A 7,202-nucleotide genomic window follows, 5' to 3' on the forward strand; every position below is an offset into this window, starting at 1 on the left:
GTGTGGGGTGCGTGTGTGTGGGGTGCGGTGGCTCCCCGAAGCGGAAGGGATGGTGGGGGGCACGTCCGCAGCAGGGCGCCCCGGGGGGCAGGGTCCAGGCAGCCTCCTGCTGTCAGGTGATTATATTCTTAACGAAGAGCAGAACTCTTCTCACACAAATGCTCTGAGCCACAGTAAACACTTCTCAGAGAATTAAATGGAACCCCCGAGAAGGATTTTTAAAAACCGCTTTACGGCGGTGTAATTTACTTACCGTAAAACCCACCCACTTTCAACAACGTCCAGGAGCCTCCCCCAATTCAGCGATTTCAGTCCCCTCGGCCGGGTGCGCGCCGGTCACCTGCGGCCCGAGCGTCTCTCCCCTCCCGCCCCAGCCCCTGCGCTCCTGCGCCGCGCACCTGCCTGCGCGGGACCTCCCCCGTGCGTGGAGTCACGCAGGCGCAGTCTGCACGGTCGCGCTGCTCTCGCGGCGCATAAGCGTTTTGAAGTTCATGCGGGTTGGTTCCCGTATAATACTCGTGCGGATACACCGCAGTTTGTTCATCGGCTCCCCAGCTGATGGGGGTTTGGATTATTTTCACATTTTGACTCTTACAAATAAAACCGCCAAGAACCTTCATGTACAAGTCCTTGTGTGCACATTTGTTGTCATTTCTCTTCGGTAAATAAATACCTAGGGGTGGAATTCCGGGTCGTATGGTAAATTTATGTGACTTTTGAAGAAATTGGCTCTCCGTCTTACTTTCCCACCAGCACTGTCTAAGGGTTCCAGTGTTTCCACACCCTTGTCAACGCTTGTTAGTCTTTCCTTTTGATTAAAGCCATCCTGGTGGGTGTGAAGTGTTGTTGCGTTTACTTTTAATTTGGATTTTCCTAAAAGCTAGTGGTGCTGTACATCTTTCCAAATTGGATTAGACATTTTACCGAAGAAGATACCCAACTTCCCCCTCCTTCCTTGGTTAAATGTCTAATAACTTTTTTTTTGCCTATTTTTTACTTGGTTGTTTGTCTTACTATTGCTATTTTAAAATTTATATTTGTTTTTAATTGTGGTAAAATACACATAACAATTTTAAGTCTTTTTTTTTTTTTAAGATTTTATATGTTTATTTATTTTAAAGAGCGCTTGCACTCTGAGGTGGGGTGGGCAAGGGGCAGAGGGAGAGGCAGAGAATCCCAAGCAGACTCCACGCTGAGCATAGTACCTGACGTGGGACTCGATCCCAGGCCCTGAGATCATGACCTGAGCTGAAATCGAGTCGCACACTTAAGCAACTGAGCCACCCAGGTGCCCCTTAACCGTATGTTTGTCTTATATTTGAGTTGCAAGTGTTCTAAATACAAAGCCCTTATTACATGTGATCTGCAAACATTTTATGTCAGTTTTCACTTTCTTATGTCATTTGAAGCATAGAACTTGTACTGTTGATCACGTTAGATTCATCTATTTTTTCTTTCACAGATCCCGCTCTTGGCGTGTACTTAAGAACATTGCCTGTCTCAAGGTCACACAGATTTTCTCTTGTTTCCTTTCCAAAGTGTTATAGCTTTAGCTCTTACATTTAGGTTTATGGTTGATTTTGAGTTAAATTTTTGTGTATAGTGTGAGGGAGGGGTCCAAATGCTGGCTTTCACATGGGTTTCCAATTGTCACAGCCCCATTTGCTGAAAAGAGTATCCTTTTCCCCATTGAACAGCCTTGGCACCTTTGTCAAAAATCAATTGTCAAAAAATCTATGAGCTTATTTCCGGACTTTCAATTCTATTCCATTCGTCTGTACGTCAATCCTTATGCCAGAACACACCGTCTTTATTGCTGTAGCTCTACAATAAGTTTTCAAATTGTAAAGTGTAAATCCTCCAACTTTGTTCCTTTTCAAAATTGTTTGGCTATCCTCTGTATGTCCATACAAATTTTATGATTAGATTGCTAATTTTTTTTTAAAGATTTTATTTATTTATTTGACAGAGAGAGACAGCCATTNCGAGAGAGGGAACACAAGCAGGGGGAGTGGGAGAGGAAGAAGCAGGCTCCCAGCGGAGGAGCCTGATGCGGGGCTCAATCCCAGGACCCTGGGATCACGCCCTGAGCCGAAGGCAGACACCTAACAACTGAACCACCCAGGTGCCCCAGATTGCTAATTTCTGCAAAAAGAACCCCATTCTCACTTTGATAGAGATTACATTCAAACTATTAATCAATTCGGGGAGTACTGCCATTTTAACAATACTGAGTTTTCCAGTCCACAAACATTAGATGTCTCTCCATTTATTAAGACATGCTGTGTAGTTTANGGTTCCAGTGTTTCCACACCCTTGTCAACGCTTGTTAGTCTTTCCTTTTGATTAAAGCCATCCTGGTGGGTGGCCGAAAGCTACGTTTCGGCCCCAGATTGCTAATTTCTGCAAAAAGAACCCCATTCTCACTTTGATAGAGATTACATTCAAACTATTAATCAATTCGGGGAGTACTGCCATTTTAACAATACTGAGTTTTCCAGTCCACAAACATTAGATGTCTCTCCATTTATTAAGACATGCTGTGTAGTTTAGGGGCGCCTGGGTGGCACAGCGGTTAAGCATCTGCCTTTGGCTCAGGACGTGATCCCGGCGTTATGGGATCAAGCCCCACATCAGGCTCCTCCGCTATGAGCCTGCTTCTTCCTCTCCCACTCCCCCTGCTTGTGTTCCCTCTCTCGCTGGCTGTCTCTATCTCTGTCGAATAAATAAATAAAATCTTTAAAAAAAAAAAAGACATGCTGTGTAGTTTAAAATGTAGAAATCTTACAGTCTTTCTGTTAGACTTACTCCAAGGTATTTTATTCTTTTCAATGCTGTTTGAATGGAATAGTTTTTTTCAGTTTTATTGTTGGAGTGCTCACTGCTAACAAAGAAATGCTGCTGATGTTTGTATATTGGTCTTGGATCCTGGGACCTTGGTGAACTTGCTCATTAGCAGCCTTTTCTCTTCTATGTCCTTTTGCCTTTTGGCCCCAAATGCGTCACAAATGCAGAAGTGGACCGTTTCTGGTGGAGGAAAAGGGAACCTCAGGTAACTGGAAAGTACCAGGAAAATAATGGAGAGAAAGAAACTTAGGGAAATGAGCCCAGGAGACTAATTTCGGACTCCTGGGCTCATCTCTAATCCACGTACGTGTGGACGTCATCCTAATTAGCACACCAAACAGTTGGAGAATTGATCTAAGAGACAGACCACCAGCCAAGTCTCAGAGTGACCACTAGGTGGCGCACATGCAGGACAGCCCTGATTAGAACCACAAAAACTTTGAATGTTGAACTGACCTTGGAACCACAGCCCACAGGGGACTAGAGCCAGACTATCGACATTCTCCGTGGGGCAGGTGGAAGATGCAGGGTCTCGTGACATAACACTCAAAATGTCCAGGCTAGAAACTAAAATCACCTGGCCAACGAAAATCTCAATTCACATGGGAAATGGCAGTAGATACCAATGATGTCATACCCCGATGTTTGAGTTATCCGACCGGGACTTTAGGGCAGCTCTTTTACAAATGCTTTAACCAGAAACTGCAAACAGTCTTGACACAAATATTAAAATATAATGACTCAGCAAAGAGAAAGACATAAAGAAAAAGCAAGTGGAAATTTTGGAACTGAAAAATGGAATAACTGAGAGGGAAAAACCCTCACAAGATGGGTTCCATACCAGAATGGAGATGACAGGAGGAAGTCAATGAACTTGAAGACAACAGCAACAGAAATTCATCTGAGCAACAGAGAGAAAAAAGATTTTTAAAAAAATGAACAGAGTCTCAGGGACCCACAGGACAACAAGAACAGGGCTATGTTTGCGTCACTGGAGTCCCAGAAAGAGAGGAGAAAGACTGTGGAGCTTAAAAATATTTAAGGACATTATGTCTGAAAACTTCACAAGTTTGGTGAAAGACATAAACTTACAGTTTAAAAAGCAGACCAAATCCCATCCTGGAAAAACCGGAAGAAATCCACACTAAAACACTTCATAATCAAATTCCTGAAAACTACAAAATGCTGTTGAAAGAAATCAGATAAGATCTAAATAAATAGAAAGACTTACCGTGTTCATGAATTTGAAGGCTCAGCATACTAAAGATGTCCATTCTCCCCAAAGCAATCCTATAGATTTAACACATCACTAGGCAAAGTTCCAGCAAGATTTTTTTTTTTTTTTACAGACAGAGACAGCAAATTCTAAAACTTGTATGTAAAGGCAATGCAACCAGGATGACTAAAACAATTTGACAGAGAAGAACCAAATTGCAGGAAATGACTTGATTTTAGCACTCACTCCACAGCCACAGTCATCAAGACTGTGGTATTGGCGGTAGAGGCATCCAGATGGAGAGTCCAGGAACAGACCCACCGGAATCTGACCTCCGTGCCAACGCAGTTCAGTGGAGAACACACAGTTATTCAGCAAATGGATCTGAACTAGCCGTCACCCACATGCAGAGTGAGCCTACGTTTCCCACCTTATGCAAAGGTAAACTCAAAGTGCATCCTGGGTCTAAATGCCAAACAGACTGTACAACTAACAGAGGAAACAATAGGAGGACAGCTTCATGACATGGGGTCAGTCAGAGTCTGTAGAAATGGCATCACGATCCATAAAAGAAAAAAATATTAGGCATCATCAAAATTAAAACTTTTGTTTCCCCGAAGGTACTGTCAAGAGAATGACAAAAAGCCAGGTACTGAGAACTCGCATAGCTGAAGGGACTTGGACGCAGAGTACGAGTCGAGTCCTCGGAGCTCAACACGAAGAGGGGACACCTGGGTGGCTCAGGGGTTGAGCGGCGGCCTTCGGCTGCGGTCAGGATCTCAGGCGCCTGGGATCGAGCCCCGCGTGTCGCTCCCTGCTTCTCCCTCTCCCTCTGCTGCTCCCCCTGCTTGTGCTCGCCCTTTCTCTAATAAAGAACCATCACAATTTGCAGACTGGCAAAGCTCCGGAACCACAGATGTGGGGACGCAAACAAGCTCATGAAAAGGCGCTCAGCATCACCGGGGTCCAGGAAATGCAGACTAGCCGGGATGCGGCGCCCCCCCGCTGCTCGGAGAACCCGAGGGAAGCCGGAGGGTCCGAGTGCGAATCCCGGGCCGCCGGACGGAACCGGCGGTGCTGGGACAGCGGAGCCCGACAGCCGCCGGGAGAGCGGCGTCCGCACACCTGGCAGGAACGCAGCAACCCCAGAGCAACGAAGACGCGCGTTCACGCAGGACGTGCGCGTGGCTGTGGCGGAGGCGTCCTCGGTGACAGGTGGGAACACCCCGAAGGCTGTTCCGAGGGCGAGCGGGGAAGCAGACGGCGGCCCTCTGTCTACACTGCAGGACAGCGCTCAGGCGGGAGACACACGAGCTCCGGATCCACACAACCCGCCGAGGAGGCTCCAAGGCCAGACGCTGCGAGAGAGGGGCAGCCCCCGCACGGCGTGGACGCGGCGCCCCCGAGACTAACGGATCGGAAGGGAGATCCGAGCCGCCAGGGGCGACGCCGGGCTGCAGCGTGTCTACAAAGCCAGAGCAGGAGGGAGTTTGGGGGCGACGGAACTGCCCCGTACCTTGTCGAGTGATGGCTCTCCGATGTGTTAAAAATCATAACACTGCACACGAAAATTAAAAATCAATTTACTACATGATGATTAAAAATCAGATGAACAAGAGATGTTCGAAAGCTACGTTTCGGGCAGTGTTTGCGGGCGCCGGGCTTGCTCTTTGGAGCGAGTTCTCCCACAGCGGGGGCCGGCGCTCACCTCTCTCGGGGACCCCCTCCCGCCCGACACGGCCTTGCGCATGCGCCCCGCAGCTGGTCCGGTGGGCGCCACCGCCCGGGGGTCCCCCCGGGGTGAAGGCGGGTCTGGGACGGTCGGCAGAGAGCAAGCCATTTGCAAGGGAAGCCCGAGAAAAGCGAGGTGTCCCCCAGTACTAGGCCAAAGAGCAGAGGTCGGGGGTGAGGGAGAGACCTGGAGCGCCCTCCCTGGTCCCCTAAGTCCGCCCCAGCAGGACTCGAGAGGTCGGTCTCACAGGGCAGCCCCCTCCTCATGACAGATGCGGCCCCTTACTCTCGCCCTCCAGGGCTGTAAGCCGAGCCCCAGCATCCTCTCCCGGGACAGCTCGCCCTCCTAGCCGCGGGGGCCCCGCGAGGTCACCGGCCCGCCCCCGCAGCTGCTCCCTCTCTGCGCCCGGCCCGCGCGCGCCGCTTCTCCCGGAGGAAACTGCCCGCGAGACCCGGCTGGAACCAGACCTCGGAATCACGTGGGGGGATGGGAGAGTGGGGGAACTGACCACGAGGTCAANAAGAACTGATGAATTCTCCTAAGTTCAAAACAAAACAAAACAAAAAACTTTTTTGTTTAAACCTAGGAAAACTTAAAGAACTGAACAAATAAGGTTGGATAAAATTACTCAGAGGGTGAAGTTGAGAGCCTGCTGTCTAATAAATACTTAAAGATCATAGTTTCCTTTAATGGATCAGAGAAGGGGCACAGCTTCTCCCCCCCCCCCCCGCCCTCCCTGGGGCCTTTGCACCGACTCTTCCCTCTCCCCTAACGCTCTTCCTCCACGGGTTGTTAGCGTAAAAACAGATCTAAGCTTGACCTTTCCTTGGTGTCAAAGTGGAAAAAGACTCCCCACTCTCCCTTCTCTTAGAGCGTTGCCTTCAGGAAACCGGTACATTCTGTCTGTTCCTTTTGAGATGGATGCCAACTTTTTGAAAAGCTCAACAAGCCTCTGGCCAGCTTTACAATCCCGCAATGTTTTCCTTAATAGCCTCAGAGCTATCTCTGAAATGTAAACAACAGGGAAGATAGACCCTCTTCCCTGACTTGAGATTTTAACCTAAATGCCTGGCTCCAAATTATAACTAGCTGTTGCAGAAATATAATTTTTAGATTTTCATTCGAATGAGAGGAAGTAACCACCACAATGACCACCATTACCAAGTAAATTCACAATAAATAGAATCACAGGCGCTCTCAAGCCCTTTTATTTTTATATATTGATTTATTTATTTAAATATTTTACTTATTTATTTGACAGAGAGAGGAGAGAGAGTGAGAGAACACAAGCAGGGGGAGGGGCAGAGGCAGAGGGAGAAGCAGGCTCCCTGCTGAGCAGGGAGCCCAATGCAGGGCTTGGGATCATGATCTGAACCAAAGGCCCATGCCCAACTGACTGAGCCACCC

Source organism: Ailuropoda melanoleuca, chromosome 15 (genome assembly GCF_002007445.2).
Source record: "Ailuropoda melanoleuca isolate Jingjing chromosome 15, ASM200744v2, whole genome shotgun sequence".
NCBI lineage: Eukaryota > Metazoa > Chordata > Mammalia > Carnivora > Ursidae > Ailuropoda > Ailuropoda melanoleuca.